At 42.3% G+C, this 27,483-nt stretch overlaps 1 long non-coding RNA gene across 1 annotated transcript; it reads right to left on the bottom strand.

The window, feature by feature from the left end:
- Window positions 1-6,715: 6,715 nt before the first annotated feature.
- On the bottom strand, window positions 6,716-7,647 carry LOC138638038 (uncharacterized). Its single transcript, XR_011312433.1, has 4 exons — window positions 7,510-7,647; window positions 7,354-7,416; window positions 7,213-7,275; window positions 6,716-6,854 (listed from the first exon to the last, which is right to left on the bottom strand). It is a non-coding gene; the product is annotated as an uncharacterized lncRNA (long non-coding RNA).
- Window positions 7,648-27,483: the final 19,836 nt, after the last annotated feature.

Here is a 27,483-nt window from a genome sequence, read left to right as displayed (position 1 = left end):
AGCTGCCACCAGATTTCGGCCATTGTCACACACTACCATGCCTGGCTGGAGATTCGCTGGCAGTAACCACACATCGCTCTCCTGCTTGATGGCATTCCAGAGCTCCTGCGCTGTGTAGCTTCGATGCCCCAATGAAACTAGTTTCAAGACGGCCTGCTGACGTTTGGCCACGGCTGTGCTCATGTCGGTCATAGGTAAACGTTCACGGGTCCATGTGGAGGTGGACTGTGACGGATCCTGCAGAGAGGAATCTGAGGAACTGGTGTAAGAGGAGGAGTCGATGCGTACAGACTGGATTCCTGCAATCCTTGGAGTGGGCAGGACACGTCCTGCGCCACTCGCACGATCTGTACCTGGCTCAACAACATTAACCCAATGGGCAGTGAGGGAAACATATCGCCCCTGTCCATGCTGACTGGTCCACGCATCGGTGGTGAGGTGGACCTTGCTACTGACGGCGTTCAGTAGCGCATGTTTTATGTTTGCCTCAACATGCCTGTGCAGGGCAGGGACAGCCTGCCTGCTGAAGTAAAAGCGGCTGGGCACCTTGTACTGTGGGACTGCCAATGCCATCAAGTCACGGAAGCTGTCAGTCTCCACCAGCCTGAACGAGAGCATTTCCAGGGACAACAGTTTGGCAATGCCTGCATTCAGAGCCTGTGCTCGGGGGTGGTTGGCCGAGAATGCCCGCCTTTTCTCCCATGCCTGTACTACCGATGGCTGTAGAGTAGACTGGGAGTGTGAGGATGACTGGGAAGGTGGTGCTGTGGGTGGAATTACACTAGGTCTCTGGACAACAGTGGAGGAAGAGGCAACACGAGATGAAGAGGTGGTAGCTGCCGCTGTTGGTTGGCCTATGTCTTCACTGTGTTTCTGTAACTCCACCGCGTGCCTGGTCTGCACATGTTTCCACATATTTGTGGTATTGAGGTTGCTGACACTTTTACCTCTTTTTACTTTCTGATGACACAGCTTGCATTTGACAAAACAAATGTCATCTGCAACTGTGTCAAAAAAGGACCAGGCACTGCAAGTCTTGGGAGCGCCCTTTTTGGCTTTGGAAAGAGACAGGCTCCTAACGGGTGCCAAAGTGGAGGCTACAGGCTCCGCAGTCTTCCCCCTCCCTCTCCCTCTTTGGCCCGTAAGGGGAAGCTCTTCCTCAGAGCTGCTCCCACCACCTTCCTGTTCCTCACGCCACGATGGGTCAAGGACCTCATCATCTCCACGACCATCTGCCACCAACTGCTCCTCCTGGGTAGTCTCGGCAGCACAGTACGCATCAGAAAGCGGCACCTGAGTTTCATCATCAGATGTGTACTGCGCTGTGGTCACCGGAGGCACTGGCCCACCTGCCTCTTCAGAGTCAGAGAGAAAAAGGTGTTGGGCATCACTGCACACTGCCTCTTCTTCCATTTCTCCAATGCTGCTTGGCTGGCCCCCTGTTTCCAAGCCAAGAGATTCAGAGAACAGAAGTAGAGACGGCTCCTGTCCTGGGCTCTCTGACTGCCTGGCCAATTTGGCAGGTGGTGAAGAGACAGATGGCTGCTCTCCAGTGCTCTGTGCCTGAGAGGATGTGGCACTAACTGAAGTCGATGCCGAGGCGTTAGCTGCCATCCACCCGACAACGGCTTCAATTTGGTCTTCACGCAGCAGCGGTGCACGGCGCTCTCCGACAAACCTGCGCATGAAGGACTGTTCCCTGCTGAAACTGAGTGACGACGAGTCACCGGCGCCCGCAGCAGGCACAGAATCACCACGTCCTCTCCCTGCTCCTCTCCCTGCTCCGCGCCCACGCCCACGTGCCTTACTCCCTGCCCTCTTCATCTTGGTTGACAGATAAAGATAAGCAGAAAAGTACTAAGGCCTTAGCGTGCATATTCCTGAAATGCTCCTTCTAACAGGTGTAAGAAACACTAATGTTGTAAAGTGTGGACTAAACTTTATTATTTTTCAAATGTGGCCTACACAAGTGTTAAGTTGTGTTTGGTGAACTTTACTTTTTTTTTTGTGCAGATCGGGCTACAGAGCTAGTTTAAATCACACGGAGACCGTGCAGACAGCCGTAAACGGCGCTGCAAGGCCAAAAAACCCTCCTCTAGGTTATCCTATGTAGTGTTTTTCCACTATTTAGCTGGAGACGGGTGGAAAGACACTAATAGGAATTTTTTTTTTTAAATTTTAAACAGGCTGCACTATTTGAAAAAAAGGAAATTGTTTTTCAAGGTATGAGGCAGTAACGCACACTGAGCTGAATCCAACCGGCTATAGCTGCACACAGACTACAGGGCGAGCTGCGCTCACACAGAGACCGTGCAGACAGCCGTAAACGGCGCTGCAAGGCCAAAAAACCCCCCTCTAGGTTATCCTATGTAGTGTTTTTCCACAATTTAGCTGGAGACGGGTGGAAAAACACTAATAGGGAATTTTTTTTTTTATTTTTAAACAGGCTGCACTATTTGAAAGAAAGGAAAATTTTTCTCAAGGTATGAGCCAGTAACGAACCCTGAGCTGAATCCAACCGGATATGGCTGCACACAGACTACAGGGCGAGCTGGGCTCACACGGAGACCGTGCAGACAGCCGTAAACGGCGCTGCAAGGCCCAAAAACCCCCCTCTCGGTTATCCTATGTAGTGTTTTTCCACTATTTAGCTGGAGACGGGTGGAAAAACACTAATAGGGAATTTTTTTTAAAATTTTTAAACAGGCTGCACTATTTGAAAGAAAGGAAAATTTTTCTCAAGGTATGAGCCAGTAACGAACCCTGAGCTGAATCCAACCGGATATGGCTGCACACAGACTACAGGGCGAGCTGGGCTCACACGGAGACCATGCAGACAGCCGTAAACGGCGCTGCAAGGCCCAAAAACCCCCCTCTAGGTTATCCTATGTAGTGTTTTTCCACAATTTAGCTGGAGACGGGTGGAAAAACACTAATAGGAAATTTGAGAAAAAATGTGCAGCAGGCTGCACTATGAGCAAAAAAGGACAACTGTGTGAGGCAGTGTGAACCCCCCCTGAGCTGAATACAACCGGGTATATGGCTGCACACAGACTACAGAGTGAGCTGCACACACACACACACACAGAGACCTTGCAGAACGCTGTTAAAACAGCGCTGCAAGGCAAGAGCAAGGTGAACAGTGAAGAACACACAGCGTTTTGCTAAATTAGCCTTTGGAAAGGAAAATAAAGCAATTAGCTAGCTCAACTGGCCCTCAGTTAGAACACAGCGTCCTGTCCCTAACTGAAATCACAGCAGAGTGAGCGCAAAATGGCGGCAGCGTTTTTTATAGTGCAGAGTGACATCATTTTAGCAGCCAATCACAGCCTTGCCAGTACTTACATGCCCACCATGCTAAACAGGATGTGCCCACACTTCCAATCATTCCTCATTGGCTGCTGCGTTCTGTTTGAATTCTGGGAACTTCCGATTCCGGTATCCGATACGCGGGAAGTATCGGAATTCGGTATCGGAATTCCGATACCGCAAATATCGGCCGATACCCGATACTTGCGGTATCGGAATGCTCAACACTAGTGGTGACTCTGAGGTAATTATCCTTTTTTTTTAAATATTGTTCTATTGACAAAGACAGGATGTAATTTATCGTGGAGCATGTCTTTTAGTTATGTACACTTTGTCAATTGTCCTATTCCATTTTAACTTGCCTTTATTTTATTTGTCCTTTAAAATCTTAACAATATCTCCATAGTGCTAATTTTTTTTGGTGGGGGATTGTCAACAGATATCTGGCTACCGGAGAATCTTTTGCGTCACTGCATTTTCAATTTTGACAGGGGAAATCAACCATTTGCCAACTAGTTTGTGAAACTTGTGATGCCATTTGGAACAACTTACAACTACTTGTGCTACCAACCCCGACAACAGAAATGTGGCTATCGATTTCCAAACATTTTGAGGATGTGGCTATTTTCCCTAATTGCATTGGTGCCGTGGACAGCAAGCACATTCGGATTCAGAAACCAGTGCATAGTGGATCCCTATACTATAACTATAAAAAATACTTTTCCATTGTATTGATGGCTATTGCAGATGCTAGATACCATTTTGTTCCTGTGGATATTGGTGCATATGGACGGACGAACGATTCCAGAGTCTTCAAAAAATCGAACATGGGGAAATGTTTGTACAGCAACAGCTTCAACATACCCTCAGCATGACCACTTCCGGGGACGGAAGGCCCAAGTTTGCCTTATGTTTTAGTTGGGGATGAGGTGTTTCAACTCGGACGCAATCTCCTAAAGTCGTACTCAAGCCGTAGTCTAAACTCCACAAAATGCATTTTTAATTATCAGTTGAGCCGGGCAAGACGTTATGTGGAATGTGCCTTTGGTATTTTGACCGTAAAATGGCGTATCTTACTAACTTGCATGCTACTGCAACCTGAAAATGTGGACCATGTAGTGAAGGCATGCATCTGTCTGCAGAATTTTGTTTCCAGACATGAACCCCAGGTGGTTGACCCCGATGACTGTGAGTCGAAACTCATGAGCATTGATTTGACTACTGTTCGGTCTACAGTTGAAATAATGAGGATTTGTGATCAATTTGCAAATTACTTCATACATGAAGGTGTTGTTCCATGGCAAGACATACACGTGTGAAAATTTTGAAGCCTGCTTATATTGGTGCAATGTGTGGGGCAATTCTTTTTTTTTTTTTTTTTTTAGTTTATGTAACCTTAAAGGGAACCTGTCACCCCGTTTTTTCAGTACGAGATAAAAATACTGTTAAATAGGGTCTGAGCTGTGCGTTACTATAGTGTATTTTGTGTACCCTGATTCCCCACCTATGCTGCCGAAATAACTTACCAAAGTCGACGTTTTCGCCTGTCAATCAGGCTGGTCAGGTCATATGGGCGTGGCGACATCGCTGTTTCTTCCCCCAGATCTTGCATATCTTTCCGTTGGTGGCGTAGTGGTTTGCGCATGCCCATCTTCTGAATCCACTGGGCAGGAGAAGAAAAAACGTGCTATCTGCGCTATTTCCCAGGTGATCTGTGGGGGCGGCCATCTTCCTGAGGCTGCGCGTGCGCATATGGAGTCCTCTGGTGCCCGGGGCTTCAGGAAAATGGCCACGGGATGACGCGCGTGCGCAGATGGAGATCGCGGCGGCCATTTTCCTGAAGCAGAGATGCGAACTCGGCTTCAGGAAAATGGCGGCCCCCACAGATCACCAGAGAAATAGTGCAGATCGCGCGTTTTTTCTTCTCCTGCCCAGTGGATTCAGAAGATGGGCATGCGCAAACCACTACGCCACCAACGGAAAGATATGCAGGATCTGGGGGAAGAAACAGCGATGTCGCCACGCCCATATGACCTGACCAGCCTGATTGACAGGCGAAAACGGCGACTTTGGTAAGTTATTTCGGCAGCATAGGTGGGGAATCAGGGTACACAAAATACACTATAGTAACGCACAGCTCAGGCCCTATTTAACAGTATTTTTATCTTGTACTGAAAAAACGGGGTGACAGGTTCCCTTTAATACATTTTAAAAAGTTCAATCCATACAAGAATATGAAATGTTAATAAAAACAGTAAAATTTACTAAAAATATTTTGAAGACATTGTTCATCCAACCAGATTGTTGGTACACATTTTAACATATGAAAAAACATACACAATTAAGGGTACACAAACATTTTATACAAACATTTTAAAGGCTGTAATTGCCAAACTTTGGTGATTTTTTTTTTTAACAGTAGTTACAGACTGTGATATTGCGCGGGCGTATTGTCTGCCAAACTGTACGCTGGACTGCTACATTGCCTTTGCATTTCCATACTCGGTTCACCCTGGCCTCTGTATTGTGGTTTGTATGACGGCATGTCCATGGTTCTTGGTCTCAAGGAAGTGAGTTCCTGAGGGGCCAAAAATTCCTTGACTAGGTCATTAAATCTTTGCCAAAACATTATATTTCTGTGCGACGGTATCTTTTGGGCTACAGGCACATATGACAAAAACAAGAGCTTCCACTCATTGGCTACATATACTGATTCACGGGATTGCAATTACGAAATTTCCCGCCGTAGATCTCTGCGACACAGATCCTCTAACCATTGGAGTCCATCAACAATTATGGCATCGACTTCATCTTTGGCAGATGATCGCTTGCGTCCACGGTGTGCTTGCAAACGGGCACTGACAACAGGAGCCACAGTACTACTCTCCATTGATCGTGGCTCGTTCAGGCCAGACACATCTTCAGCGCCCGTCTGCTGGCTTGTTTCCTGTTGAGATGGCTCCGGTTCCTCTGCCTCTTGAGGAGCAGCGGTACTACATATCGTTCTATATAAAAAAAAATCTATTTTAAAAGAGTTTTTATTTAAATACTTGGTCCTCTCTCACACGTTAACGTTTTACTTACGAGCGCTGGGACGTTTTCTGTAGAAACAATTGCTCATAATGAACATAAGGGGTGACACGTTTGCCACCAGATCCACTGGGGGTGTTTTGGCTGCTGCGGAAGTCCCGTACATATCGATCTCTAATGGATCTCCACCGGGTATGTACAACATTGGCTTCAAAGAAAATAAACAAAAAAAATTATTTGACAGCTTGCAATATTTACATTTTAGCAATTTAAGTTCAGCAATAATTACCAATTTTTTTCTTAGAGGATGCGGACTTATCAAAATACCATGGGTCCAACTGGCATATTATTTACTCCCACAACTTCCGTTTTTTAATAATATCGTTGTGGGAGCTGTCACTTTGATCCCATATGGACGGATTCGCTTCCATTAGTGTTATTAGTGTCTCGTTTTCTATGTCCAAGGGCTATTCGTCAACCGCAATGTTCCTTCTTTTTTTGGCAGGCTGCTTGCACTATGTAAACACAAAATGTTATATTAAAATGTATACGGTCATTTTTGGTTGCATACATTTATCTCGTCCACAAAACTACATTATTTTTAAGGACTGTTATCCAAATTTGTACAAATTTTTACCACTTAACTTTTTAAAAATTATATTGCAATGTTTAATCGTTTATTTTTGTTGGTTGTCCTTGTACTGTTTGATTTATGCTATGACATGTATGTAGTTTTAAACCAGGGTTTTAAACGTTATATATGTTTCTTGTGTTATGTTTGTTTTGTATGTTTAATCATGTATTATTAAAAAAAGGAACAAACTAATTTAGTATTTTTTTTGTTCAAAAAGGTATATTTTGCGTGATATTTACCACTTCTAGGTGAGGTGAAGACAGATGGCGAGGCTGATTTTTTTTTTTGCCTTTTTCAACAACCTACAGTGTAGTAAAAAAAAATTACAATTCTTGTATCTATTAAATTATGTGTGAAAAGACACAATTTGTGGCATGTACCTTCTTGGACACTTTGAACACTTTTTTGGGGGTTGGCCTGGCAGGTTTGGGATCAGAAGATTCCTATTTGCAATAAAAACATGATTACACATGATTACCTCAATAAACTCGAGTGACACACAACATTTATTGTGGCTTTTTAAATCGAAAGCCTACCGATTGTGAAGAGAAACTGCAGACACGCTGCTGCTGCTCGATCCCTCACTATCCGACATCTGTGTACAAACAAAACAATACATTTAGTACACATACATCCGACGGCCCCGGGAGTGTGCTCACCCCAGCAGCGCGGTGCCGTTCTCTGGAAGATTACAGCGCTTCCTCTCTTGTGATTATATCGCCCTGCAGCAGCGCTTCTCGCCCATATCTCCAGGCTATCCCAGGCGCTCATTCTTCCCGGGCTTTGGCCGACTCCTGTGTGGGTCCACACAGGTTATTTGTGGCTTCCAGTACCTCAAAAAAAACTGTTTCTGATGAAGGTCTTGTGATTAGACCGAAAACGTTTAATTTTGGAACTGGATGCACTAAATAAATGAATTGTTCACCTTTCAACTTGAAAATATCTCCTGAGTGCCAAGTAATTTATTTCTGATAGATGACGGGTTGGATACCTAACTTGTGCACCTCCAAGAAGCCCTGAGTGCCGTGTTTACTATTTCTACATCCGACGGCCACTACAGACTCAAATGATGTATACAGAAAAATATAATACATAGAATTGTACTTACATTGCCTCTGATCGCTCACAAGATACACACTGTGTTGCTGGCATTTTCAGAGTTTGTTTGCAGAGTCTATGCTCCAAAATGGCTGAAATCATATTTCCTGTCACATGACCACATGGACTAGCCTCATTAACGCAATCCAATGCATGGTTTCATTTGGACATTTTGCTTGATTTGCGTCTGGCTGCGTTAGCAATAGACTTTAATGGCAGAATTAACGCTTCCGTTACTCTTGCGTTAGCTTGACCGGAACCGAAAAACACTGCAGGTCGCGTTGGAAAGTGCGTTACAATGGGTGCATTACAATGTCTGTTATATTGCGTTTTGTCTACTTAAAAATGTGTCCGTTAGATGGACAGCCCTAGCACAATGTGAACCCGGCCTTAGATATAGTCCTAGGAGACCTCAGATTATTATACACATCATTTCAGGGCAACTGGAGTACCTGCTAATCGTCATGAATCGATTTTTCAAATTAAATTTTCAAACGATTCGATCATCTCTAACCAGTTTATCTCTAATATATTCCATAGAAATATAGCCCATGCGTATGTATAAATAATAACAGTAATAGGTGTTTGTTTTGGAGTTTTTGGTCTTCATAGTTGTTTAGTCACAAATTTGCATTTCTGATATGATGGGCGCCACAACAGAAAGTAGAAGAGAAACCATGATCATTAGAAAAATAGAATAAATTCTTAGAACTCATCACGTAAATAGAAAAACTCTGATAATATCACTGCTGATCCAACTGCTGACGAACAGTTTCATAAATAATAATTATAACAAAAATAATTTTATTTATATAGAGTCAACATATTCCGCAGCACTTTAAATACAAGTAAAGGGAAGATTGTGGCACTTTCGATTTTTATTAAAATGTAAAACTTCATTATTTCAAATCTATCAAAATGTTGTGCGGATAAGATCATCTTTTTCAATGATTTGAGAGATGATCTTATCGACACACCAAAACCTAAGATAAAAAAATTAGCAAATAATCTGCCGTAAGTAAATAAATAGTAATACTACATGAAATAACATAGAGTACTTACCGTATTTTTCGGACTATAAGACGCACTTTTTTCCCTTAAAATTTTTTGGGGAAATGGGGGTGCATCTTATAGGCCAGATGCACTTACCAGGAGACACATCCCAGGCTGATGCGCGGCAGTTTCACATATGATCGGTGGTGCGGGGGCTCCGCCGGCATTTGTGGAAATCCCGGAGCCCCCACACATTCATCCCAGGCTGATGCATGCACTTTTGTAGATCTCATTTTGCACATATGCTGCCTCCGGTGGCCATTTTCATGGAGTCCAACTCATTACAGCGATGGAAGTGCGGGGGCTCCGGCCTTTCACAAAATGTCGGCGGAGACCCCGCACCATCGAGCATCTACAAAAGTGCGCGCACCAGAATGGGATGGATGTGTGGAGGCTCCGAGATTTCATCAAATTCTAGCGGAGCCCCCGCACCACTGATCATCTGTGAAACTGCCACACATGAGCCTGGGATGGATGTGTGGGGGATTTCACAAAATGGCGGAGCTCCCGCACCACCGAACATGCTGCACCAACCTGGCATGAGGCAGACCACCGAACACTGCCTGTGAACCCGCTCCACCAGCGCTCCATATCACATCCTACCCCCCAGGGTAAGCTGAATAATTCGGACTGTAAGACGGACCCTCATTTGACACATTAATTTTTTTCCCTATTTTCCTCTGAAATTTTGGGGTGCGTTTTATGGTCTGGTGCGTCTTATAGTCCAAAAAATAAAGTAGTTAACATTGTTGTGATGTAACTGTGTAACACTCACATTTATGTCAATTGACTTATGGTAAGATTTTAATCCCCCAAGCTTATCTTCACCTTCATGACCAGGCCAAATTTTACAATTCTGACCAGTGTCACTTTATGTGGTAATAACTCTGAAACTTTTCAACTGTTTCTGAAAGTTTTTTTTTTTTTGGGGGGGGCATATTTTACTTCATAATAGTGGTAACATTCATTCAATATGACTTGCAACTATTTTTTTTTAAAAACTGAAATTTGGCAACATTTTTACACTTCCGCAATTTTCAAACGTTGACATTTTTTGCTCTTAAACCAGATTTATGTCACACAAAATAGTAAATAAATAACATTTACCACATGTTTACTTTACACAAGGGTAATGGGAGAAAATGGACTACAAAATTTGATTAAATTTTCCTGAGTACGCCGATACCCAATATGTGGGGGAACACTTCTGTTTGGGCACACAGCCCGGCTCAGAAATGAAGGAGCATCATTTAACTTTTTTAACGCAAAACTGGCTGCAATTGAGACTGGACGCCATGTCGCATTTGGAAAGCCCCTGATGTGCCTAAACAGTGGAAAAAAACCATAAGTGACACCATTTTAAAAACTTGACCCCATCAAGGTACTTACTTAGATGTATGGTGAGCACCTTGAAGCCCCACGTGCTTCACAGAAACGTTTATAACGTTGAGCTGTAAAAATTTAAAAAAAACATTATTTCCTCAAAAATGTTCTTTTTGTCTCAACTTTTTTCATTTACACAAGGGTAACAGGACAAGATGGGCTGCAAAAATTGTTGTGCAATTTCTCCTGAATACACCTATACCCCATATGTGGGGGTAAACTACTGTTTGGACCTACGGCTGCGTTCTAAAGGAAAGGAGCACGTTTGACTTTTTGAACTAAAATTGGCTGGATTCGAGACTGGACACCAAGTCACGTTTGGAGAGCCCCTGATGTGCCTAACCAGTGAAAACCCCCACATATGGCCCCATTTTGGAAACTAGACCCCTCAAGTAAGTTAACTAGATGTATGGTGAGCACATTAAACCCACAGGTGCTTCACAGAATTAAGTGAAAATTATAAATATATATTTTTCCCATAAAAATTGTCACGATTCAGGTTTGGATTCAGTGCAACCTTGGTTCCGCTATAATTTAAATGTAGCTTTTTTCCTTTCAGGCCAGCAAGGGTTAATGTCTGTTTTTTTTGCTGGCAGCTACTGTGTTGCTGGTTAGCTGATGTGGGTGCTGACCACTCCCACCATCATTTAAATAGTCACCTGACACATCAGCTCACTGTCGGTGATAGAGTAATCTATATTAACCAAGTCTGGAGCAAGGAGCTCTCTGGTTGCAGTGATGAATCTGCTAGTTTTGTGGAGTTCGTGAACCCTGTAGATGCCTGGGGAACCTCACGGATGAAGAACAAAAGATACGACAGTCCCAGTCTCGACCATCCTTTTCAATGGCTTTCCTCAGCATGCACTTCAGCATTTTATTAAACCTTTCGACAAGGCCGTCTGTCTGAGACACTGAAGTCCTCAACTGGGAGATTTGCAGGACCCTACATAACTCCCTCATCACCTCACTCATAAAAGGTGTTCCCTGGTCAGGATCTCCTTTGGTAAACATGTCCGGGAAAAAACATGGACCAACTCGCGGGCTATACTCTTTGCAGAGGAGTTTCTCAGGGGAATTGCCTCACGATAGTGTGTGGCATAGTCCAGGATGACCAATATGTATTGATGCCCACGAGCAGATTTCACCAGGGGACTGACCAAGTCCATAACAATTCTCTCAAACAGTACTTCAATAATGGGCAATGGCACGAGGGGACTTCGAAAGTGAGAGGTGGGGGCGGTTAACTGACACATAGGGGAGGACCTGCAATAACTTACAATTTCCTGGTGACACCCGGGTCAATAAAACCTCTGCACTATCCGTTCTCTTTTTTTCCACTCCCAGATGTCCCCAAAGATGTGTGAATGGGCCATATCCAATACCTTCCATCTATAGGGCTCCGGCACTACTAGCTGTTCCACTAGCGCCCCCTTCACTTTTGTGACCCAATACAACTCCGCACTCATAAAATAGGGAAACCTTGTGTCATTCCCCGGCTCCTGTGCAACCCCAATAATAACAGTGACATTATTGAAGGATTATTTGAGAATTGGGTCCCTATGTTGGGCAGTCCCAAAATTCTCACTGGTCACCCCTAACTCCTGAAAGTTGGACTCAGGGGACACTTCCTCCTCATCCCCCACAAGGACACAAAAGAGAAACCCGTCTGCCTCTGGGTGTTGTGATACCTTATCAGAGTTCACTGGCTCCCTATTCATGCCAGCAAACTCAGATCCCCACAGATCCCAAAATAAATAAAAGTCCCGGCCTATAATTATAGGGTGTAACAAGTCCCGAACAACGCAACCTCATGAAACTCAGTACCGTGGGCAGTTTCAATGTCCACTTGGGCCATACCGTAGTCCTTAGCATCGCCATGAATGCACCGCAGGCCAATTTTTTTCCCTGGGATCAGTTGGAGCGGAAGGGTGACCCTCGCAAGGGTCACTAGACTCCCAGAATCTAGTAGTGCCGCCACCTCTTGCCCGTTCATCTTCACAGGACATGCTTGAGGCTCCTCGCTGAGTGGACAGTTCACACTGCAGGCTGGATCCGCATAATAAGAACATCAGCATCCAATGCTACAGTCCATCTGCTCAGGGGCCAGCGGGCAGCTATATGGCCTTTGCCATGGCACCTCCAGCAAACAATATCACCCGTAGGGACCTTGGGCACCACTTCCCCAGCCTTTTTGGACCTTGGACGCCCCACACCCTTTTGGGCCTGCGCCCCCTGTTGTGTCACCAAGTATGGAGTAGGATGCCTTCCCACAGAACCTCTAACCCCCTGGTATCTCTCTACTAGTCCGACCAGTTCATTGGCATTCCGGGGATCACCTTGGGCAACCAAAGTTTGTATGGGCCTCAGCAGGGATTGCACAAACTGGTCCATCACCATCTATTCTACCATCTGCACAGGCATAAAGGACTCTGGCTGCAGCCACTTCTGGAACAGGTGCAACAGGTCAAACACTTGGGAGCGCGGTGGTTTGTCCTGATAATACGCCCAACGGTGAACCTGCTACTCCCTGAGAGTCATTGTCACCCCCAAGCATGCAAGAATCTCAGGACACTTTCTGGGGTTCACCCATCAAGTATGGCACCAGTACCTCTGCCCACTGCTCTGGCGGGAGTTTCTCCCTCTTGGTGACCCTTTCAAACACTGTCAGCAAGGCTTCAGCATCATTCCCGGGAGTCAATTTCTGCAAAGCCCGTCTTACCACCTTCTGGATGTGGGCGTCATCAGCCGGACTTGGGGTTGGGGGGCTCATCCTGCCCTGGATGGCAGTTGTCAGAAGCTGCATCTGCTGCCGTTGCTCTTGCTGGCTCTGCTGAATCTGCTGTAACAGCCTGTTGGATTCTTGCTGTTGCTGCTGCGATTGAACCAGGTGTTTCAGCAGGTCCTCCATTTTGTCTGGCGATGCTTGCTGGCTTAACCCAGGACATGCAGCCCTTCCTGTAGCAGTCGCACATCTCTGCTGGGAACACTGCCCGTATACTCCACCACTTCAAGGTTCTACAGACTTGTTCACTGTGCGAGTAGCCCATGTGTTCCTGTTTCCATAATTGTTCTCTTGTGTCTACAAGACTGAGGTGTTACCCACCACTCCTCTTGGGCTATCTGCACAAAAGCTGTTCCACTCAGCATGTCCACATGGACTTTTCCTCTCTGAACCCTGTTCACACAGGTAATATACAGATGATCACGTTTTTAAATACATCAGATAGGGATTGCATACATCAGTTAGGACTGCTCTAATATGGGTATACCGTGACGTTTGGTGGAGCAGCTTAGTATACATTTTTTGCAAAAAACGTATCAACCAAATACCCTGTTTTTTACATCTTTTTGCTAGCACTTGCGGATTACTGTGATTTTTTTAAACTGTTTTTGGTTCTACTATGCTCCTTTGTGTCTTCACACTCCACCACTTGTAGGGGCTTTTACTCACTCGGTTGCGATGGAAGGAAAACAGGAGGCTTGTTCCTTTAAACGTTCATGAGATTTTTTTATTGCTTCATAAACCCCAGAAGCAAAACAGAAAATAAACAGCCTTTAAATCAGGCAAATACAACACAGAATGTCCATGGCAGGGCTCTGCTCTGCCAGGCCTGTGGGCACACCGGCTGGGTTAGTGTCCAGTTCTCAGGCTTGGTCTCGAGCCAAACACACAGTAGGCCTTCTCCCTCCCAACACACAGACCATGTGCCAAACAACAACCTCCTTTATATAGGCTGTAACCACACCCAGAAGTGAGGTATGTGGGTAGCCGGACCCGCTCATCTCTCCCGCAACCCAGTCCTAGGTGCACCAAACGAACCTTTTAGTACTTACATGCACTAAAGAAAATACTCTGAGTTACATCACAGAGAGCATCCATCTGTGAAACATACCTTCCATCAACTGCACAGCCATTAGCCTCCTTACACTGCGTATAGGGACTTTCAATGTTTAGGCACATCAGGGACTCTCCAAATGCGACATGGTGTCCAATCTCAATTCCAGTCAATTTTGCATTGAAAAGTCCATCGGCACGCCTTCCCTCCCAAGCTCTGCCATGCGCCCAAACAGTGGTTTACCCCCACATATCAGGTATCAGCGTACTCAAGACAAATTGCACAACAACTTTTTGTGTCTAATTTCTTCTGTTACCCTTGGGAAAATAAAAAAATCGGGGGCGAAAGATAATATTTCTGGGGAAAATAAAAAATTGGGGGCAAAAAGATAATATTTGTGAAAAAATATGATTTTTTATTTTTACGGCTCTACATTATAAACTTCTGCGAAGCACTTGGTAGGTCAAAGTGCGCACCACACATCTAGATAAGTTCCTTAGGGGGTCTACTTTCCAAAATGGTGTCACTTGTGGAGGGTTTCAATGTTTAGGCACATCAGGGGCTCTCCAAATGCAACATGGCGTCCCATCTCAATTCCAGTCAATTTTGCATTGAAAAGTCGAACGTCGCTCCTTCCCTTCCGAGCTCTGCCATGTGCCCAAACAGTGGTTTACCCCCACATATGGGGTATCAGCGTACGCAGGACAAAATGTACAGAAACTTTTGGGGTCCATTTTCTCCTGTTGCCCTTTGTAAAATAAAACAAATTGGAGCTGAATTAAATTTTTGGTCAAAAAAAGTTAAATGTTTTTTTTTTTAAACATTCCAAAAATTCTTGTGAAACACCTGAAGGGTTAATAAACTTCTTCAATGTGGTTTTGAGCACCTTGAGGGGTGCAGTTTTTAGAATGGTGTCACACTTGGTTATTTTTTATCATATAGACCCCTCAAAATGACTTGAAATGTGATGTGGTCCCTTAAAAAAATGGTGTTGTAAAAATGAGAAATTGCTGGTCAACTTTTAACCCTTATAACTCCCTAACAAAAAAAATTTTGGTTCCAAAATTGTGCTGATGTAAAGTAGACATGTGGGAAATGTTACTTATTATGTATTTTGTGTGACATATCTCTGTTATTTAAGGGCATAAAAATTTAAAGTGGCAAAATTGCGAAATTTTCAAATTTTTTGCCAAATTTCTGTTTTGTTTTTTTTTACAAATAAACGCAGGTAATATCAAAGAAATTTTACCACTATCATGAAGGGCAATATGTCCCGAGAAAACAGTGTCAGAATCATCAGGATCTGTTGAAGCATTCCAGAGTTATAACCTCATAAAGGGACAGTGGTCAGAATTGTAAAAATTGGCCCAGTCATTAACGTGCAAACCACCCTTGGGGGTTAAGGGGTTAAACAGTTTTTTTTTTTACAAAACAGTATAAAATAATTGAAGAAAAAGTGTACTATTGAGGCAAGTGATTTACTTAAAGAGGTTGTCCACTACTTTAATATTGATGACCTATCCATAGGATAGGTCATCAATGTCTGATTGGTTGGTGCGACACCTAGCACCCCTGCTAGCGATGGTACATGCCAGCTGACACCCGACTCTGGCAGTCTAACCCCTAAATGCTGCAATCGATATCTATAACAGCATTTAGAAGGCAGGGAGAGGGACGGGGCTCCCCACCCCTCTGATTGGCGCACCCATGTGACAAATTTTGGTGCCATTTTTACCTATTTTCCCTTGTTATTTTCCCTTGTTAAAGTGTAAAATCTGGGGCTAAAACTCAATTTTTGTGGTAAAAATTTTATTTTTTTTCTTCGTTGCTGAGTGGTATATAAGTGTGTGCCACACCTGAGGTGTAAATATTATCACTGCACCCTTAGATGAATTCATTGAGAGGTGTAGTTTGTAAAATTTGGTCACTTAGCCACAAATCATAACAGTAAAATCTGCACTATAATATGGTGCTTTTCCTCTTCTGAGTTTTGCCTCAAAACTAGTTCTTGATTACATGTAGGGTATTGACTTACTCAGGAGAAATTGCACAACAAACTGAGAGGTCCATTTTTACAGTTCAACGGTATAAACTTTTGTAAAGCACCTGGTGGTTCAAAGTGCTCACCACATGACTCAATAAATTCCTTGAGGAGTCTAGTTTACAAAATCGTGAGGGGTCCAATGTTTACACACATCAGGGGCTCGCCAAACCTGACATGTTGCCCACTAACATTTCTAGCCAATTTTGAGTTCAAAAAGTCAAAATAGTGCTCTTTTCCTTTCAGAGTGCCCAAAAACTAGTTTTTCACCACACATGGGGTATCGGCATACTCAGGAGAAAGTGCACAACAAATTCTGAGGTTCATTTTCTCCTGTTACTTTTGCTAAAATGCTAAATTTGGGGCTAAAAAAACATTTTTGTCTGACAAATGTTTTATTTTCACAGCTATACGTTATAAATTTCTGTGAAGCAAATGGGGGTTCAAGGTTCTCACCATACAACTAGATACGTTCCTTGAGGAATCTAGTTTCAAAAATTGGGTCAATTGTAGGGGGTTTCCACTGTTTAGGCACATCAGGGGCTCTCCAAACGTGACTTGTTGTTCGCTCTCGATTCCAGCCATTTTTGTGTTCAAAAAGTCAAATGGTGCTCCTTCCTTCTGAGCCCTGCTATGCATTCAAACTGTAGTTTTCCCCCACATATAAGATATTGAAGTACTCAGGAAAATTGCTCAACAAATTTTGAGGACCTTTTTCTCCTGTAACCCTTGTAAAAAAAATTAAACATTTTGAGATAAAGTAAAATTTTAGTGAAACAAGTTAAATGTTCATTTTTTACTTTCACATTACATTAATTCCTGTGAAACACCTGAAGAGTTAATAAACTTCTTCAATGTGGTTTTGAGGACTGGGATAGATGCAGTTTTTTTTAGAATGGTGTCACATTTAGGTATTTTCTGTCAAATAGTCCCTCAAAATAACTTCAAATGTGATGTGGTACCTAAAAAATGGTTTTGTAAATTTTGTTGGAAAAATGAGAAATTGCTGATCAACTTTTAACCCTTCTAACTTCCCCCCAACAACAACAAAAAAATTATGCTTCAAAAATTATGAAGATGTGGCATGTGGTACATTTTATTTATTAACTATTTTGTGTGACCTAACTCTCTGGTTTAAGGGTATAGGAATTAAAAGTTTGAAAATTATGAATTTCTTTATATTTGGGGCAAATTTCACATATTTTCCCAAATAAACGCAAGTCATATCAAACAAATTTTAACCCTATGATGAAGTATGATATGTCCAAAAAAAATTCTCAGAATCACTGGGATCCGTTGAAGCTTTCTAGAGTTATTACCACATAAAGTGACACTGGTCATAATTGTAAAATTTGGCCTGGTCATGAAGGTGAAAACTGGCTTTGGGGATGAAGAGGTTAAAGTAGTGGACAACTTATTTAACTGTATTATTAAAGCCATCAAAATTTTAATAGAATCAAAGAAAATGCTAATTAAAAAAAGATAAAATAAATAATAATAATAACAATAATAAATAATAAAATAAAAAATTATAATAAATACACCCAAAAGCTCAATTCATCAAGACCGGCGTTGTTTACAAGGACAAACTTTTATATAGATAGTTACACAAAGGAGGTTGAGTTTGAAGCACTTTATATAGATTTCAGGTATCAACTAACATTTCTGGCTGTCCTATCAGTTTGCAAGACTGTTGTACTGCTGTAAGGGAAAAAGTTTTCTTCTAAAAGCACCGTAAAATATTTATAAAAAAGTGATCTATTCAGTTCAGTTAAACGATATGCATTATCAATCCTGCCTGTATTATTTTAATCTACTCTAATGATTTCTCTTTAATATTTTATGCACGACCTACTTCCACATATAGAAAAAATTCCATTAATTTACAGCATGCTCATAAATTCCTAAAGAGTGCATCAATTGCTATGTTATTAGAACAATGGTTTCTACCATTGATTATCAGAACAGACATCATTACATACAATGTAACACAATTATGCAGATGAGAGTTTACATAGAAATATGAATATCTACTAGAGATTGATGTTAGACATTTAGGCTACTTAATTACAGGCGTTGTATTACAGACCTGCCAGAATAGTCATATATCTAGTATTATTCTCTGAGTCATTCCCTTGATTTCCAAAACCATTACATTGGACACCAAATACTGTTAATAATGTAAAACATTATAGATTGGCACTGAAGAAAGTTGATGAAATATTCTTGCTAGGAAGCTGTAGTAGAACACAGTGATACTTTGTACTTTGGATCTACAATATACCCGCTGGCAGATGACTCAATAGGATACTAACCTCAAAGTTCTTAGCTTAAAGCTTTAAAATAAAGAGTAGCAAACAAAGTTACCAGAAGCAAATTGAGATATGTTACTTTCACATGGTATGTAATTGTTTTATATCATTTTTTTTTTTTATGTAAAAACTAAGTACACCATGCTGATATCAAGGCTGTAAAGCCATGCAGCTATTAAGGGCTATATTTAAAGCAGTTATTAGACATTAGTGCCTTGAGCGGTTACATAGAAAAATAATTTTTAGTTGTGTTAGATACGAAACCAACTGGGCCCCTCTGGCCATGCAAAGTAAGGACCTTGCGAAGCAGAGATTTCTATGGAAATGTTGCAAAGCAACTAAAATAACAAGATATTTTGAAGTGATTTATTGCAACTGGGGCTGTGGGACTTCACAATAATTTTTACGGCATCAAAATTGTTAAACACAATACTTCTTGTTTTAGAAGGATAAAAAGGCAAAAAAATGTTCTGATCAGGGATAAAAAAAACAAAAAATAGAAAAACAAATTAAACTGTTCAGCAGGAACAGATGTCAGAGAGTGCTCTTAACACTTATTTCTATGCCAACGTCAGGTCTCATCACTAGGATGTTGAATGTACATCTATTACTGACCAACACGTGCCTAGCTGATCATTTGCATTGTTTCTTATCTCCTTGTATATTTTTTTTTCATCTTGTTATATTGACTTTAAGAATGTCTGACCTATAAATCAAAAGATGTGTAAATAAAAGTTTCAGCAAGGTGTAATGCCATAGCAGCTGAAGAGGCAGGATTTGTATTATATCACAAAGAATTTGTGTACTGTTGGCTCTGTGCTATTTATTTTCCAGCAAGTGCATAATAAAGGTATCCCTACATTATGCTTTAAGACAATATAAGACATTATTAGCTGTCTGCAATGCTTCTGTCATGTTTGGACAGGGTTAATGCCCTGTTCTCTCAGGGTTAATTGTTTTGGCCTCCTTTTGGATCTGGAAGGGATATTTATACCCACTGTGGACTAGGATTCTCTGTCAGTTATACTTTAATTCTGTCTGAGTGTCTGACCCCCTGGTGTGCGTGTGCATACTGTGTTGTTTGTTTGTTCTCCGTGCTCAATCTGGTCAGTTTGATTCTCTGCCTATCACCAAGAGTCTAATAGACAGACTAAATGCATGAACCAATCTTTGGAGCAAATTCTGAGATGCCTGGCCTCTCCCAGACAGGAGGACTGGTGTGAGGCATTGCCCATGGCAGAATTTGCGTTCAACTCTCGTGAGTCAGTCCACTGGAAAGTCTCCCTTTCAGGTCAACTATGGGTTTGACCCACATTTTGGGGAATTTTCCTGCATGGATTCAGGTTGTCCTGGAGCCGAATGCATGGTACAACGTTTGAGAACTCTTTGGAGGGAGGTCCAGACAAACATCTCTAAACGTGGAATCGCTATATACATCGATATTCCACGACCATGGGATCACGGCATCTAGGTCCTTCTTGGAGATGACAAATTTGGATGACTCTTTGATTGATTTTGTTTTGGACCTTCTGAAATTTATTTTGACGCATAATTTTTTTACATTCAAGGACCATTTTTTCCTACAGCTCCAGGGCACAGCGATGGGGGCGACTTGTGCGCCCTCATACGCTAATTTGTTCCTGGGGCTGTGGGAGAAGGAGGTGGTCTATGAAATGGAGGACTTCTCTGCCGTGATCTCATGGTCCAGGTATATCGATGATATACTGTTTATATGGCAGGGCTCAGAGGCATCTTTGACTACATTCATGATGAGTTTAAACGATAACCCGTATAATATCAAACTCACGTACAAATATAGTAAACAAGAGGTAGAGTTTCTCGACGTCCTTGTACAGACGGACAGAAATGGTTATCTAATTACTGATGTTCACTGTAAAAGCACACTGGTAAATGCCCTCCTTCATGCCTCTTCTGCACATCATCCCCAGACGACTAGGGCGATACCGGTGGGCCAGTTCCTTCGTATGAAACGTATCTGTTCTGATGATAGTAGGTTTCAAAATCAGGCAACAGTCCTCACCAGACTACAGCAACGGGGCTATAACCACAAAGACATACGTAAGGGGTACAGGAGAGCGGCTGGTACTCCGCGTGGCCAACTACTAGCCAAAAGGAAGGCGCTACATTCACAGGATGAACCTATTCGATTCATCACAACCTTTAATTCAAGATGGACTGACATCATGGCTATTTTGCGTAGACATTGGTCCATTTTGACAGCAGATGAAGATCTGAGCAGATATCTACCTGCAAACCCTTCGGTGACTTGGAGACGTTCCAGGAACCTAAAAGATTTGCTGACCCGTAGCCACTACGTGGCACCACAAAAGTCTTGTTTCTCCACACGGGCAGGTCCAATCTGGGGGTCCTTCCAATGTGGTGACTGCTTTGCATGTCAGTACATGGATAGGGCATTCACATTTGACAACAGTGATATGACCAGGACCTACAAAATCACACATCATATATCCTGTACCACGGATAGGGTGATTTATTACGCCTCCTGCCCGTGTAAACTTATATATGTGGGTATGACAAGAAGGCATTTGAGGGTCAGGATCCTGGAACGTTAGGGATATTAAAAACGCCGCAGGGGCTCATGATCTCTCCATCTTGAAGACCATACCCAAGAATTTTCGTACCCACCACAACAGTAACCCGAAAACACTTAGGTTTAAAGGCATTGATAGGGTGCAATTGGGTATTCGTGGGGGGGATTATAAAAAGGAACTGCTTAAAAGGGAAACAAAGTGGATGGTCTGCTTGGATTCAGTCGCCCCAAAGGTTTGAATGAGGCATTAAGCTTCAAGTCCTTCCTCTGATCAGTAGGCGCGAATTTTAATTCTGTTTGTTCTTTTTTGTTCTAGGATTCTCTGATTTGTGTTTAGGTTTTTAACTTGTCTCTCTTATTCCAGTCATATAGTTCTATGTTATATCGCTGTGGAATGCATTTTGTGCAATGTATGGCGGAACAATTGGATGGAGTGGAGGATGGTGCTTTGGACTATCTTAAGGACCTGTTATAATCGGGCAGCGCGACTGGAAGACCCACCGTCGAGATTCATCAACAAAATATACCATGGCCCATGAGATGACAACCTGTTCGGATGCAATATATTATTAAGTTGTTGTCTGATTCTATATTTATATGTCATTGCTGGCTATAGACATTAAGTTGGGGTTACGTTCAGTGACCCGTGTCCTACTTCCCATATTGTGTGTAGGTTAGATATACGATTATGTTTTTCGTCTATCTATTATCTTTCCCAATGGACATTGTCTATGTAGACGTGCGGTATGTCTCCATCTATACTGGGGGCCTATTTATTATGGGCTAATAGTGGTACCTATATATATATATTTTTTGTATAGCTTGGCTTATTTGCCGTAGGGTATTGTTGCGTGCTGCTGTGATATAGTATAGCTATCTATAGTCCTTTCTCTTGGTTAAGTCTGGACTATGTTATGCCCCTTTTGTCATTCCCTCTCCCTCCCCCTCCCCTTTGTTTCGTCTTGAGGGTGGTTCTGCTTACTTACTTTTGTCCTCTGTCTCTGGCCAGTGCGCGCACCGCGCATGCGCTGCTTCGCGCGGTGGTGGGTGGCGCTCGGCTCTGGTGTAGCGTCTCCATAGTCACGGGTCCGGTCATATGACCGGATCACGTGACGTGGTGACGCTCATCGGGTGCGCCGCTCTCCTCGGCGCGCCACAACATGGCGGGGGCGCGCCACGCACGGCTGATAACCATTCCATGGTCACATACACTACCATAAAAGGGGATCTCGGACATGCCTACTTAACTCCTGATGAAGCCACAGGTGTGGTGAAACGCGCGTTGAGGTGATTCAGTGCGGGCTGGACACTCGGGCTAACATGGCCGCAGGTAATATATCCTCTTTTCTGCTCTAGGGCCTTAGTTGGTACCTTTCCTGGTTATACTGGTTTAGGGGCTTGGTGCAATATTAGGATTAGTATCTTGGATTGAGCACCATCTGTTGTATTATTACCATCGGATATATATCCATAGTGTTATTGGCCAATGGGCGTTGTGCAATACTAATGGCAGCATTGAGTAGATCGGCGTTCCCCGTGTCATCCCCTGCCATTTACTATTATCGATACTAGGACTAGAGCATCGTTATATATACTGATAGCATCCTGTGTGACTCTCTAGGCCTATGCTGTGCCCTTTTGTCCTATTCCCGCTATGTCTATCTGTTGACACCTAGTTTTAGATGGCTCTTTCCATCCGGCATGTACTCTTTTTCTTATGTGAATTATCATATTTAATGATTTTGTATTATTTTAACAAATAAACGATGTATATATTGGAAACTTCACATTCGTTTGTTTCTCTATTGGTATAGATTTAGTAGTGGAGGATATTTTCTTTCCTTTTATTATTTTTGGTGTTCTTGATTTATATATGAGGTGTTCTCTTTCAGTGTATAAACATCTCTAAAGCCCATAATAGGTACAAACAATTTGCAGACAGGAAGAGGGTGCCAGGTCCAGTGTTTCTAGTAGGGGAGGTGTGGTTATCCACCCGCAATATCAAGCTTAAGATTCCCTCTATGAAGCTTGATCCCAAGTTTATTGGTCCATACAAAATTGTGGAGGTAGTCAATCCGGTGGCCTACAGACTACAGCTGCCCACTTCCTTCAAAATATCTGTCTTCCACAGGTCCCTGTTAAAGCCAATGGGGATGGTTAGGGAAGATTCCTCATCCTATACTCCACCAGTATTGGTAGAGGGACAGCTGGAGTACGATTTGGGGTGCATCATCGACTCTCGGTGGGTGCGTCGGAAGCTCCAGTATCTGATACATTGGAAAGGGTATTCTTTTGAGGATTGGTCATGGATTCAGGCCAGTTTGATGCACACCGATCGTCTGCTGTGGGCCTTCCATGCCAGATATCCAGAGAAGCCTGGGGGTCCAATGGCTCCCCGTTAAGAGGGCGTTACTATCATGGCTTAGACAGGGTTAATACCCTGCCCTTTCAGGGTTAATTGTTTTGGATCTGGGAGGGATATTTACACCCACTCTGGACTAGGATTCTGTCAATTATACTTTCGTTCTGTCTGAGTGTCTGACCCCTTTGTGTGCGTGTGCATACTGTGTTGTTTGCTCTCCATATTCGATCTGGTGTTTGATTCTCTCGGCTTTCTGACCTCCGGCTTCCACTTTACTATCCTTCTGTCTCACCCTCCAGTACCTCACTTATCTCCCGGTTATTGACCTCCTTTGCACCCCAGCGCCTGGCTTTGCCCCTGGCCACTTCCCCTCTGTCACATGGTTCAGGACCTGCTTGCTACCCAGTGAGTTTTTCGCCATTCTGCTCTGGGCTCCCTTACTGTGGTGAGTAGCCTCCCAGCAGTAGTTACACCCGGAGCAGAAAGGCAGAGAGGGCAGGGCATTAACCCTGTCCAAACCATGACAGCTTCCTCTTTATCACAGAAAGAGCATACATACAGGTGCTTCTCACAAAATTAGAATATCATCAAAAAGTTTATCTATTTCAGTTCTTCAATATAAAAACTGAACCTTCTTATATAGAGTTATTACAAAAAGTGATCTATTTTATGTGTTTATTTCTGTTAATGTTGATGATCATGATTTACAGCTTATGAAAACTCAAGTCATTATATCAGTAAGTTAGAATACTTAATAACACTCACTCAATACTTGGTGTGGAAACTTCATACTACACCTCAAGCAGCTTGGATTGTGTGCTTTTCCACTCTTCCTCCAGGCTCTGGGACCTTGATTTCCAAATGAATTTCAACATTTAACTTCATGTGAAAACAACACCTTGGACCACTGAGCAGCAGTCCAGTTCTTTTACTCCTTGGCCCAGGTAAGACGCTTCTGGCGTTGTCTATTGGCCATGAGTGGCTTGACACAGTGATGAAGATGGAAATTTCATTATCCAGCAGGACTTGGCATGTGTTCACACTGCCAAAAGTACCAATACTTGGTTTAAAAACAACAGTATCACTGTACTTGATTGGCCAGCAAACTCGCCTGACCTTAATCCCATAGAGAATCTATGGAAAATTGTCAAGAGGAAGATGAGAGACACCAGACCCAACAGTGCAGACGAGCTGAACACTGCTCTCAAAGCAACCTGGGCTTCCATAACACCTTAGCAGTGCCACAGGTTGTTAACCTCCATGGCACGCCACATTGATGCAGTAATTAATGCAAAGGGAGCCCCAACCCGAGTGCATTTACTGAACATACATTTCAGTAGGCCAACATTTCGGATTTTAGAATCATTTTTCAAGCTGATTATGAAGTATTCTAATTTACTGAAATAACGACTTTTGGGTTTTCATTGGCTGTAAGCCGAAATCATCAACATTAACAGAAATAAACACTTGAAAATAGATCACTGTTTCACTTTTTGTATTGAAGAGCTGAAAAAAATTAAATTTTTGATGATATTCTAATTTTGTGAGAAGCACCTGTATATATGGATTCCGCAGCACAGTTCATATGATGTCCTCATCTCTATTATCTACCCTGATCAGTAAGCAGTGGAAGGCACATGAGCGATCTGTGTAGTTGCTTACATGTATTTTCCATGACAGAGGGGAAGTTGCAATGAGTAGAATGCCATGCAATGGCAGGGATCGGTATTTATTAATGGTGGACATGTTGGCAGACACTGCTATGGGGATACGACGTGGCTGCCTCTTTTTTAAACAACCTGACGAAGCAGTCAGTGCATAAGTGTTACTGTGTTTTGCCTTGTGCACACCATGAGTGTTGTTCTCCATTTTGTGTTCTTTGAATCTCATGCCCTGTACTAGGCATTTTAAATTGTTTCCACAATTCTTTTCTAAAAGAGTATAATCTTTCAATATTTTGTATTCATGGCATATCTACAGGCTTTACCAGTAGCAAATCTATAAGGGTTGCAGATACGACTGAGCGCATAAGCCAGCGGAGGTCCAGGTTTTTCAGTTGTTCAAAATTGTTGTTTTATCCTAAGAATCCATCTATATTAGATTAGATGTGTCTGACTCTCAGCACAACATCAATCAGTTATTTGAAAGGGTCATTGTTCACACTGCTCTTTATACAGAATGCTACATATGTGGTATCAGTTTTTGCATTTTTGTCCCATTTACTTAAGCTTTGCCTTCCAGATGTGACCTGCATTTGTCAATCACATTCTATTGCAGTTTATAAAAGTTGTGAAATGCATGGCTGTTTCTGTAGGTCCTTTATACTAGACATATGACCAAACAGTGGCCATTAGTTGTTATACATCCCTACTTTCATGCTGTGTCACTCGTCTTCTCCGACATGTGTTCTTCACTTTTCTCAGCTCATGGTCTGGGACCTGCTCCGTTCCTGTTTGGCTGCCACCCTTTGCTGTGTGACATAACTGATTCTGACATTTATGTGTGTCTGAGTATTAAGTAAGCTTTGTGTTCAGTATTCTGCTAGTTGAAATTTCTCACTACAGTACTCTAAGCTAGTACCATGTCATCAAACTCCTGTTTTCTTCGACAATCTGCATTTTCTCACTGGTGCAGACATGCAACTAACCCATTATCAAACTGTTCTCTGGCTTTGTTCACACTACAAACGCTGCTGAGAGTCTTGAACTAACTATGTACCCGGTCCAAGAAGTCTCTCACGGACATTCGCACCAAGAAGTACTGAAAATTGTTTAGCCAGCAGAACTACTGGTAATTCTATCCATTTCCGTATATGATCTATACTATTTTTTATTGGCAGTGACCACCAAAAGGATTTAATTCTTATGAGTTTCCTGATATATGCTCCATATTAACACAATCACAGAGTATTTTTTTTTCTCTCGCTCTCTCTATTATCTCAGCATAGCGCGGTGAATTGGTATCTTGTTTATTAGCCCCAATTTTTTTTTACAGGAACTGGCACAGAACCTGTCACTTTCACCAGCTGCATCTGAGATTTATCAACAATCTATTTCAGAGTGGTAAGCGCCAGCGTGCACTTCTTTATTCCAATTTGAAAATAAAAATAAAGAAAAAATAGGAAAAAATATGAAGCGCTGGAGGATTCACTTACCCCAAGTAGATGCATGATATTCAAAATGAAAAATCACTGTGTCTGTAATGTAAGCAGCAGGTTAGTAAAGAGGAAAAGGATTTTAACCCCTTACTGACAGAGCCAATTTGGTACTTAATGACCGAGCCAATTTTTGCAATTCTGACCACTGTCACTTTATGAGGTTAGAACTCTGGAACGCTTCAACGGATCCCGCTGATTCTGAAATTATTTTTTTGTGACATATTGTACTTCATGTTAGTGGTAACATTTCTTCGATATTACTTGCGATTATTTATGAAAAAAATGGAAATATGGCAAAAAAAATTAAAATTTTGCAATTTTCAAACTTTGTATTTTTTTGCCCTTAAATCAGAGATATGTCACAAAAAATAGTTAATAAATAACATTTCCCACATGTCTACTTTACATCAGCACAATTTTGGAAACAAAATTTTTTTTTGTTAGGGAGTTATAAGGGTTAAAAGTTGACCAGCAATTTCTCATTTTTACAACACCTTTTTTTTTTAGGGACCACATCACATTTGAAGTCATTTTGAGGGGTCTATATGATAGAAAATAACGAAGTGTGACACCATTCTAAAAACTACACCCGTCAAGGTTCTCAAAACCACATTCAAGAAGTTTATTAACCCTTTACGTGCTTCACAGGAACTGAAATAATGTGGAAGGAAAAAATGAACATTTAACTTTTTTTTG

Source organism: Ranitomeya imitator, chromosome 5, assembly GCF_032444005.1.
Source record: "Ranitomeya imitator isolate aRanImi1 chromosome 5, aRanImi1.pri, whole genome shotgun sequence".
In the NCBI taxonomy this organism is placed as follows: Eukaryota; Metazoa; Chordata; class Amphibia; order Anura; family Dendrobatidae; genus Ranitomeya; species Ranitomeya imitator.
The sequence above is the reverse complement of the archived record's forward strand: the minus strand, read 5'-3'. Positions and strand labels throughout refer to the sequence as shown.